Source organism: Leptidea sinapis, chromosome 20, assembly GCF_905404315.1.
Source record: "Leptidea sinapis chromosome 20, ilLepSina1.1, whole genome shotgun sequence".
In the NCBI taxonomy this organism is placed as follows: domain Eukaryota; kingdom Metazoa; phylum Arthropoda; class Insecta; order Lepidoptera; family Pieridae; genus Leptidea; species Leptidea sinapis.
Window position 1 is genome coordinate 5,992,506 of NC_066284.1, and position 12,479 is coordinate 6,004,984.

General features: G+C 35.2%; 1 protein-coding gene and 1 non-coding gene across 2 annotated transcripts in view; one reads left to right on the forward strand and one right to left on the reverse strand.

Annotated features, from left to right (window-relative positions):
• The window catches only part of LOC126970335 (ADP-ribosylation factor-like protein 4C), a 99,514-nt gene that overhangs the window by 71,740 nt on the left and 15,295 nt on the right, over positions 1–12,479 (forward strand). The gene's annotated exons all lie outside the window — the stretch shown is intronic.
• On the reverse strand, positions 1,445–1,518 carry Trnai-aau (transfer RNA isoleucine (anticodon AAU)). Its single transcript has one exon. It is a non-coding gene; the product is annotated as a tRNA-Ile (tRNA).

Sequence of the window (12,479 nt, forward strand, 5' to 3'; positions counted from 1 at the left end):
TTAGATTAAGTATTGGTCTCCGCTGCGCTCCAACAAGATACCGCAGGCGTAGTTGCAAAGTGCGGCAACGAATACTACGCCCAAGTGGGCTTACTCGAGCCAGTCTCCAACAATGTGCGACGTGCCACATAGTCTGTTAAACTTTGCTTATAATTGAAACTTAAGTGCCGGGTTGCCTAGTAAATAATTTGTAAGAATATTATTACAAGAAATCAGAAAGACACTGGGATCAGATATCTTAAGTAAATATTTTGTATTTTATCAATTGTAATCTAAAATAACATGGAGCATATGTTACAAAATTTTAAAGATGCCATTAAGTGTCAAGATCTAATAGTTGCCGTAATAAAAAAGCTTTTGTTCTGAGGTAGTGCGGTAACTAGTTGGAATGCAGCGGAGACCAATCCTTAATCTAAGGCCAGACGTTGACATGATTGGGATGGACTAAGACATTGTTTTTGAAATGTTTTATTATTTTGCAGTTTCTTCAAAAATATAAAAATATAGGTATAATATTAATATAATAAATTATATAATGGTAAAACAAATCTTATAACTATATTTACAATACTATGACTACATAAAATTAAAACTATCATTACGTGGAAGCGTACCAAGAATACTGGCAGCATTACCGCGTTGGATAGCAAGGCTGATCCGTTGACCGAAATAGCTGCCAGCGCTTGGGTTTCCAGTAGCCTTATTGAGGCGCGAAGATAGTATTTTGAACATTCTCCGCGCCTCAGGGCCCCACGGGCCAAGTGTCTCGACACCAAACGGCACAAAGATGTATGACTCACTGAGACCAACATATTTGCGACGCTTACTGTCTTCGGCAGTCGAAGCAGCAGCCCCAGCACCAACTGAAGTAACTTGGACATGAGAAGGAGCCACAGTGTCGACGCATATAATGGTACAGTCGCATTTTTGTCGCCTTGTGAATATAATTTTAAACATTCAACAGCGCAGTATGCTCTTACGCAGTGTCCAATAATAATAATAAGTAATCCGAAATAATTTAGGTTTAATTTTTTTATGTTTTTAAATCAAAACAATGGAACAGTAATTTATTTTAACATCTAATTTCGAGCTCTGCTGAACACACCTGTACTTAAATCAAACAAACACAACGAACCTTGAAAATTAAACAGTTTTTGTGGCTATAATCATAATAATTGATTCGAAGGTAAATTCGTTTGGCAATGTACCTATTGGATAATCGTGCTTGCGTCTTCTAAAATAAATAAAAAACTGTGTGTATTCTTTTGTATGTACATAACAAGTTATTTATGTAAAGTATGTGTATATACTTCTTCGGCGTAGAAACAAAGATAACTTCAAAACTTTTATATATAACTACCATTAATTTTTTTTCCAAAAATCCGTCGAATAAATAGTAAATAGATTGTTAATAGGCAGTCTTTTTTAGTGAATAATAACAGAATGAACGATGCGGGACTCGAATCCGCCACCTCTCGCGTATTGTGCGAGCGCTCTTTCCAACTGAGCCAATCGTTCGAGTGACATATCGTTTATAAAATTTTTTTGTTCAACTCTCAGGTTCTTCTCAACTTCAACGTGACTCGAACGGTTGGCTCTGTTGGAAAGAGCGCTCGCACAGTACGCGAGAAATCAAGGCTCGAGTCCCGCTTCGTTCATAAAATTTTGTTTTCAGTTTTATTTGTGTAATTAATCCCAGAAGTGAGGGATATCACTTTAAATACATAACAAATTGTTAATAACAGAATGTTACTCATAAAACATTCCAAAAATCCTGCCATAATACTGAATGTGTCTTTTTAATGAATTTTTTTGAATATAGGAATCATACTGGTATGGAGTGTAGTGGGGCAAGAACAAGAGATTTATAAATAAAATTGTGATACAATGCTACAGTTGCATTTTTGTCGCCTTGTGAATATAATTTTCAAACATTCAACAGTGCAATATGCGTTAACGCGATGTCCATCGTATGTATGATAGGAAAAAATATCCATAACTATGCGAAAGCGACAAGAATGGATTTACTACCCATGACATTATGCGGTATTCCGGCATAAAATAGTTTAAAATGTGTGTCAAAGAAACATGCTAATGCATCGTTCCGAGCATTTTTATGTATAACATACAGTGCCCATAATAATATTAGACAAATTTTATCATAGAAAAGCTTTTATGAAACTATTTAAACGATCTGTGAGGCACAAAAATTTCAGCCTCTTTTTCGTTATTGAGAAAGCATATAGCATAGAAAGACCAACTAACTGAAGAGTTGTTATGATTGCCTAGTACAAAAAATATCTATAAATCTTAAGAAGTTAGAGTAAATAGGTGTGTTTAACTGTGGTTAAAATATTATTCTAAAAAATGTATATCAGTTACACTCAGCAAAAAAATTCCAAAGGTTTTTAAACATTTTGCTTAAATGCTATCTGCAAATGGCCGGTTGCGTGCTTTTATGATAGTGTAAAATTTGGGTAAATGTTAATAACTGTGTAATTTTATAAAGTAAAAGACAAGTATGTCGTAAGTTCGAATTGCATTTACATAATATGCTGAAGACTATCTGTTTTTATATAATATGACCTCACTTATTGAATGTTTCGAATATTCAAAAGTTGTTCTCGTTAAATAATTCGATTAGTGAAAATATTGTATTGTGCATAGAGTTAATGGAATGTGGCGTATAATTAATAAAAGAGTGATTTAATGATGTCAAATGGGATTTATGTCGTATTTTCCACTCTTATGGAAATGTATTCGTATATTTATTTTTGTATAAGTGTGAGGTATCGAGCAGCAACCGAGTTAGAAGGATTTGGATTTGGATTTTAGGATTTTCTTGAAAAGCGTTACAAAAGTCGAATAGCAAATGAAGTGTCTTGACAAATGCTTTAATATTCTTGAGACTTATTTCACTTCCAACATTAACGACACTTATTTACTTATTATTTTTTGAGTTCGGCTGAGATAATTTATCGTACCTTTGTGCAGGTAGGGCGTTGGCCGGATCGCTCGTGCTTGATGAGTTAGCATTAAGTGAACCCTACGCTCCCGCTTATATTCTATCACGCATGTGCACGCAAATCTTCAATGTACTTCCCAATGACCTGGAATCAATAAATGTGACGAGAATCAGCACAGGATTTCACATTACCAGCAAAGTTATTCGTTGCTTCCTACAAATATTGCAATGTGAATCCAAAATCTAAATCGTCTAAATATATTGATCAAAGTGTATATTGTACTGCATATTCACGCAAAGTGTACGTTGTGGTTGTAACCCTTTTTAACTTCTCATTATTATCATCATCTCTTCATAAATTTTTCTATGAACTATATCGTTGGAAATAATTTGTTAATTAGTCAAAAAGTGCTCATAATAATAAATCGTTAATATTTGAACGAGCGACATCTTAAGTAAATTTTCCAAAATGCAATAATTGGGTTTAAATAGACTATAACTACAAAGTAGATCCAGATGGCGCCACAATTAAACAGTTGACCGACCAAAATTGGACTTTGATGGAGTTGTAATCTCTAGACAGCCGGATTCGAAGTCAACAGTGTCCATGAATGTTGGTACGAATTTATTTTGTTAATATCATTTTATTTAAATCACTTCTTATTGCAATTCCATCAGTATGGGTCCTGTTTTTTGCCCCTCCCAGATCTACGAAGCGCAATCTTCTATTAATAATTTAACTTCAAACATTGTGTGGAAGTTTAAAAGAGGCAAAGTTTTAACGACCAAAGTTGTGCCGTAAGCTTATTCCGTGGCAGTATTCGAAGCGACTAACTTGTTATCAGGATGCAATTTCTCGTGCCGGTGACCGCGAATCGTTAGTGAGTCCACTTTGCAAATGAGATGGCAAGTTGTATGCAGGCCAACGCGATTTGTTGCCACCCATTTGATACAAACCTGCTTGATTTGCATTCGTAATAAGGATGTTTAAATTACATAGATGTAGGCGATGTAGTAGAAAAAGTTTGACATGACACTTTATAAATAATCGTCAAGTAATCTTTAAGAATCTTGATGCTGCCCTGTTAGATATTGAATCTCGTTTAGGCTAACATGTACGCAACGTTTATGTGTTTTTTTTTGGTGTCACTAGAGCTTAAGAAGTGGTGTTCACTGCATGCATTAGCAGGCGCAATCTTATCGACTTTCGTCTTCTGTGGGTGTATATTTTAGTTAATATAACTAATATTACGTGCAATCGTATTACTTGTTATTGATAAAGACAAGTAACAAATATCTGTTACAATTGCAGAAATCATGCATTACAATAAGTCGCGAGTTGCGATCCTGCAAGAGATAGATATAGATTCATTTTTCTAATAGTACGCCTCTCTCTCATCGAATATACAACTAGCAAAGAAAACAAAAGCTGAATTAACATCATTATAAGCCTAACGAGTACAAACGGTCTATCCTTTCATTTACTCAACAGAGATCCTCAAGAATTTCAGACATTAAAGACAAACGCGTTATACGCGCTTAGTTGCCTTTCTGTTAGGCGAGACTGGTTTTGGTGAGCATGTTTGAGATAATGCCGAGAGTGCAAATTATACTGAATTATAAATATAGTGAGGAGGATAATGGAATTGCGCCTTTTGTACGAAGTGAGAAATGCTAGAATAAAAACAGAAAAGGAATGTGACCGAAAACTATATAATTGTAAACAGATTGAAAACAAGTCCAAACAACGACCCCGTTCAGTAACTCTGCTATGAATTTACATTTGAAGTGATGCCATCGTATCGAAGTCAAGCGATTTATGATAATATATAACTCCAAGAGTTATTCGGCTTTAGAAGATATTCTAGAATAGTTTTGAATTATGAATATGAATTTTTCTCACGTGTATCTTCATTTATTTTGGCCTACTTTCAAAAATACAAGCCAGAGGTGATTTCTCCGATTGATTAATACTATTACTGGCACAATATTTTTAATGCAGAGTCATTTTATAAGCTAGCTGATACCCCTCGAGTTCGTCCGCGTACTCACAGGTCTGGTTCAATATTTTTTCTAAAATAAAAGAACACTTATAACATATGCTGTCGCGACAGTTTTTGTAAAATCATGTGTTCTGCAAAGTCGTAGTACATTATTTTATTCAATCATCAATGCTTTTCGCAGCGCACGCGATGCAAAGAATTTTTGAGATATTTTTTTTACACCTTGGGTTACATTATTGGAGTTTTAGTAAGGATCCCTAATTTACTTGAGAATATAAGCCTATGCCATCTGGGGATTGTGTAGCTTCCCAACAGTGAAAGAATTTTTCAAATCGGTTCAGTAGTTTCCTCTAAATATTAGTATAATTTATCTAGCTTATGTCATGCAAATTCGTCCAAATCATTTTCTTCTAGAAATTTCCATGCACCTTCTAGTTAAAATTGTATGGCTGTTATTGTCTTCACCTTTCTACAATAGACTAGCTTGCTGCTCGCGACATCGTCTGCGTGGACACTATAAGTAGCAAAAATACTGTACCTATCTGCATCTAGGGTGATAACAGTATGTAGCCTCTATTCAAATTCAAATATTTTTATTCAAAATAGGATTTAAAATCACTTATTGAACGTCAAAAATGTTATGTTGTCCCGATCTCTTGTTAATGCCCATGCAACATTTGAATTAAATGTGTTTTGTTCAGGCATACATTAAGACAAAAAGAAAAAAAAATTGTAAACTTCTTTTTTGAATTTGCTATTGTGTATAGAATACACTGTAACTATTCTTCAAAAAAAAATCAACTAAGTTTTTTCTTTCTTACGATTTTATTATAATTGTATAGAAGATGGTGTAATATTCTTATCCCCTGGCCCGTAAGAAATGTTTTCTGGTGATCCTATTTAGGACTTAAGACACAACATCTTCATTCCGACATCGTTTCAAGATTAATTTTAGACCTAGCGCCAAACCAAAGCAAATTATGTATGTTAGTTAGTACAACGAAACAAACGCCGTGTATACAAAATATTTGTTGTAGTTCGTTTTTGCAGACATCGTGGACAGGTCGAGGGCAGTTCTTATGAGTGGCTTTGATTGACAACCGCAAGTTTGTTTGTTTATTGGGCCGTGAAATGGCTTTACTTTTGCAAGTATAATAATGTTGGATTTATCTTATTTATGTACTTTTAGCAGTATTTTGATTGAACTTTTTTTTATGAAAATAAGGGACGAGACGAGCAGGATGTTAATTTAGTTCGTAATTGATACGCCCTACCCATGACAATGCAGTGCCACCCAGGATTTTTGAAAAACCCAAAAATTCTGAGCGGCACTGCAATTGCACCCGTCACCTTGAGACATAAGATGTTAAGTCTCATTTGCCCAGTAATTTCACTAGCTACGGCGCGCTTCAAGCCGAAACACAGTAATGCTTACACATTTCTACTTCACGGCAGAAATAGGCACCGTTGTGATACCCATAATATAGCCGGCTTCCTGTGCAAAGGAGCGTCCCACTGGTTTGTTGACATACTTATAATAAATTATAGCTGTGATATATACGCCGATATGAATACTTTAGTATCGTGGCCGCGAGTTGACTACCCAAAAAATTAACGTATTTAACATCCACGATTAGTATACGAGAATTATTAGTGTAAAATAATCGAAATATAATACTTATGTAATGTTACACGTCTTTAAATACACTAACATTGTGAATTTGAGTTTAAGCACGTTCCATATTTTGTGTAGATGTTATTGTTACAGCTCATTACCATAATAATAACATAGTATTTAAGTACTTATTACAGAAATTAAATAAATTTGTTATAAAGACATATTAACACAATATAAACATTGATTCTGATTAAATATCCACAAAATACAGTAGGTACTCAGAGCGCATCAAGGAGATGTCACTTCAATAAAGGCTAAATAAGTAATTTATTGCAATTGCACGGCAGTAAATATTTGATTTTTTTTTAATAGGAGGACAAACGCGCCTACGGGCACCTGGTTAAGGGATCACCGCCGCTCGCATTTTCTTGCAACACTAGTGGAATCACAAGAGTGTTGCCGGCGCTTAAGGAAGTTCTACGAGCTCTTTTGAACGTACCCATGTCGTATCGTCCTCGAAACACCGAACAAGGAAGCTCATTTCACAGCTTTGTATTACGTGGAAAAAAGTTCCTTTAAAACCACACTGTGGAGGACCACCACTTATCTGGATGGTGAGGATGATATCCTAATTTGTGGCATGTCGTTCGAAGGTGGAATTCAGCGGCAGGACTAGTATGAAACAGCAGTTGACACAGCACGGACCACTTCCCGTGATAAATGCGGTAGAAGACACACAATGAAGCGACGTCTCTATGCAACGCTAAGTGATCCAGACGTTCACAGAGCACTGGGTCGAATCAGATAATAAAAAATCAAATGAAGTCTCAATCAAATCAAATATATGCTATTATATGGTTCAATAATATTTACAGTTTAGTTATTACTTTAAGTTATGAAATAATGTCAATTTTCTTAAGTACAAACCTAGTACTTTTTGAAAATGTAACTTGGGAACCGTCTTATTTAATTAATACCCTCTATTTACATAGAGATGTAAATAAATAATTATAAGAACTGAAAACGTATTGCGCAGTAGCGATCAAACATATTTCAATGTTGAGATAAAATTAACGAAGGGCATGCAAATGTGGACATGCAAATAAATGGCCATGCATATGCTAATATCGTGGTGGGACTTGATATTATCCTAACAACATGAGTAGGTTGTTAAATGAATAATATTTAGGTTTGAAATTGAGAAGGACAAATAATTATATATTTTTGATTGCTTTGCACACACAGGGAGAGAACATATAAATATACTAGCTGACTCGACAGACGTTGTCCTGTACATAGTAAATAAAATACTGTTTTTTTATGAATTTGTCAATAATTTTTCATAATATCAAGAATTATTTCGTAGCATATGCTCCTTGTTGTTAAAATGAAATTGTTTCACAGAAGAACTGTCAAACCTTACGTCAATAAATTCTCTCACAGAAAACATGTCCATACAAAACAAATATTGGAAATAAAAATAATTATGGGTTCCAAATCGAAATAAAAACTATCCTATCTCTCAAGTTGGACTAAACTGCACTCTATGAAGTAATCCCCATTTAAATCCGTTCATTAGTTTAGGAGTCTATCGCGGACAAACAACGTGTCACGTAATTTATATATATTAAGATTATTAAATTCAATAGTTAATTTATTATTAACCTTCTTACTGAGTCTTAAACTAAGACATTTAAGCCAGAGTATTGTTGCCAAAAGATTTTTAAATGTATGTTTCTCCTCACTCACCTTGTTTTAAGAAAAGTACTAGCTAATTAATTGTCACAGGAAATTTTATTGAATTAAGCGCTATTTTGCAGAAATCTATTATTATTTTAATGATATGAATTTATATTTAAATTGTTACTACTGTTAAGTTCTGATGTTACTAATGTAAAGACATCCTCCCACTGGTAAAGACCAGTGGGAGGCTCCTTTGCACAGGAAGCCGGCTAGATTATTGGTACCACAACGGCGCCTATTTCTGCCGTGAAGCAGTAATGTGAAATAAACAATACTGTCTTTCGGTCTGAAGGGCGTCGAAGCTAATGAAATTACTGAGCAAATGAGACTTAACTTCTTATGTCTCAAGGTGACGAGCGCAATTGTAGTGCCGCTCAGAATTTTTGGGGTTTTCAAGAATCCTGAGTGGCACTGCATTATAATGGGTAAGGCGTATCAATTACCATCAGCTGAACGTCATGCTCGTCTCGTCCCTTATTTACAAAAAAAATGCCTACGTTGCAGGTTGTTCACGAACCGCGCACCCGCACGATCTACAGTCAGGGTTAAACGCGTCCTCCACCAAAGAATCGGCTTCCGCTGAACACTTGACTGAACTTCCGGGTTAGTTTTAAAAATTAAACTTTGCTGAAAACAATTCCATACGTATTTCGTCACACGGAGCATCTCTGAAACGAGACTAACACCAAATAAATTTATGACATTTAAACACCAACGGAGACCAGTTCCTAATCTGACTGAATGTAAAATAACCTATAGCTAATCTACTGGATAATAAATACTTACTGTTTTATGTAAACGACGGTCATAATAACTTAATCTTCGTACAATAAACTACAACTTCACAAACAAAAGGCTGGCTTGTCGCTTCGCGTTTCACCGTAAATCGATTTTCCGTCAATATTAAATCTGTTTGACATTTATCGCCGGGTCTCATTCATTCAGCATGATAACAGTTTATTTTTCATGAGCAAGGTAGAGTAAAATGCAAACAATGACGTAAGCAATCCCTACGATTGTTGCATCTCTTGCAAAAAGGGTGACTTAACAAGCATTTGTGAAGTACGTAATACAGTAGTAATACGTACGAAAGTATCATCGTATGTCATTAGTGTGTGGTATTTAAACCTATACAATATTTCCCGTTCACTCGTGTATTTTATTACTATATTAGATGATGATGTATTATGGGTTCGGGCCACCGACATGTTCATAACTGGCGCAGGCGATAAATAAATAATTAAAAATATAAATATATCTTATAGGTAGACACTTTTTGGATTGGTGAAATCTCATGAGTTCGCGTCACCGAATTGCTTATAGCAGTATATCTGTAGCTATACAGCTGACGTATTGTGCAACATTAGTGTTGTGTATATCATATAAGTGAAATTGAATGAATTTAGTGAAAAGTTCAATTTGTACATACTGTGTATTGTTGAAATAGCGGTTTTGTTTCATTATTATTTGATTTGTTTAATTTTAGAATCATTGTGCGGTACTAAAATATTACAATTTGGTCTAAGTTTTACTTCTATCGGCAGTTTCTACAACTGTTTTTTTTTTATTTCTTATTTAAAGGTGATGATTCTTCATTTAGCCATTAATTATTCTAAGTTCGATTGGTGAAATGGGCTATTTCTAAATATACTTCGAGTCTTTTTTTACATGAAAATAAAGGACAAGACGAGCAGGACGTTCAGCTGATGGTAATTGATACGCCCTGCCCATTACAATCTAGTGCCGCTCAGGATTCTTGAAAAACTCTGAAGGGCACTACAACTCCACTCGTCACCTTGAGACATAAGGTGTTAAGTCTCATTTGCCCAGTAATTCCACTAGCTACGGCGCCCTTCAGAACGAAATACAGTAAAGCTTACACATTACTGCTTCACGGCAGAAATAGGCGCCGTTGTGGTACACATAACCTAGCTGGCATCCTGTGCAAACTAGATCTCCTACTGGCAAAGTCGGAGATATTAACAACCAAAAGCATTCACCCAAAACCAACTCACAAAAGAGTGTCTAAAATCTAGTGTATGTGAATATCAAAGAGTCAGAAACAATAGTAGATTCGATAATTGAATAGTCTTTGTCGTTGGTATATTACAAGTCGTTGAGTAACAAAAATAATTGTGAGTATTAAGTAAGGTATTGTACAATAGTACGAACAATGTTTCACACGCCACTCGCAACACACAGCAACTCTATCACAAGGCCGCAGATATTATCACAATCTTGCAGCTTTTGTGAACAATACCTAGTAATTACTACTCGGATTACATTTTAATTTAAGCGTTAAGAATAATTATTTAACAGCCAGTTTCCTTAAGAATGTATTCTGCAATCTGTGATGATAGTTCGAGAGAAAACTAACTTCTTTAGAATAATTTAACAACAAGCAAAACATGGAGAGTTCTTTTTTTTTATGAAAATAAGGGACGCGACGAGCAGGGCGTTCAGCTGATGGTAATGTATACGCCCTGCCCATTACAATGAAGTGCCGCTCAGGATTTTTCAAAAACCCCAAAAATTCTTAGCGGCCCTACAACTGCGCTTGTCACCTTGAGACATAAGATGTTAAGTCTCATTTGCCCAGTAATTTCACTAGCTACGGTGCCCTTTAGACCGAAACACAGTAATGCTTACACATTACTGCTTCACGGCAGAAATAGGCGCCGTTGAACCCATAATCTAGCCGGCATCCTGTGCAAAGGAGCCTCCCACTCTATAAACCCGTTCTTAATTTGTACACTTACTAACGTACGGTAAGTCAATTTTATTCATTTATGAATCCATAGCTAACTTCTATCTTAACTTTTTCATTCATGAAACAGAAACTACAGTCAAATATGGATTTATAAATTTATGTTTGCAAAACTGTATTCGTGGAAACTGACATTGTGAAACTGAAAAGTTAATGATTTAATTAAATCGTTCGTGGCTCATTGTAATGTAATGAAGGCTTTGAATGGAATATCGTGCGGATATCCAATCTACCCTGAATGGCAAATATTGGCGCTCGCTTTGTGAATTCATTTCTTATGAATCTTGAGGCTATTTTATGTTTTGAATATTATTTTTAACTCTATTCTATCTATATATTTAACTCTATTATGTTTGCGGAATCGTCGTTAATTTAAATATTTATGCATAATTATGGTATATACTTAGCTATTCTCCTCCCTGCGTCGTAATCCTCAGTACTGAGGGTCGTGACCACCCCTCTGTATCACTTTCTCACGTATGGTCGCTCTCCATCTATTCCTATCTCTGGCGGTGTGAAAGGCATTGTGAACCGTAAAGTCGAGGTCGGAGTGGATCTGGTCGGACCATCGTGTTGGACTGCGTCCACGAGGCCTCTTCCCATCTATTTTGCCGACCAAAATAGCTATAAAGAATTTATATACAAACATTATGTTTCCGACTTAATACTTTTTATTTTTATTTGGATAAGTTGCATTTGGCTCATAAAAAAGGCATTAATATGTCATTATTTGATTGTTTTAACACTAATTCTTTTCTATCACTTCTATAACAAATTTCCAATTAAAGTTCCACAGCCGCTCGCACAGCCAATTTGTGGTATCAATTACTGGCTACAGTATTCCCTAACCAATACGACTTAGGCACCTTAAGGCTGTCATCGCATTTGTTGATCCCTGGTGTTGCTGATATCCATTTATATTACTTAGTAGCTGACCCGGCAGACTTCGTACTGACTGAATGGATAAATAAAAGACCTAAAATGTTGTATAAAATAAACTAAAAACAAACAAAAGGAATCCTTTTCTTATTAAAACAAATAAAAAATGCTCAATATGAATAAAATTTTATTATTATTTTCGATTAATTACACATGATGTCGCATGGGGACACACCAAAGGAAAATCAAAATGGTTATTGGGTTTGGGTTTGGTATGGGTTTTATTTCATTCCGAGCATTTTCAAATTTATTCACCTTTTAAACCTTCTCTGGACTCCCACGATAAATTTTAGACCAAAATTAGCCAAATCGGTCCAGCCGTTCTCGAGTTTTAGCGAGAATAACGAACAGCAATTCATTTGTATATATATAGACTAGTGGACCCAACAGACGTTGTCCTGTCGGAAATTTCGGACACACGTCTTAAATTTGAAAAATCGGTCC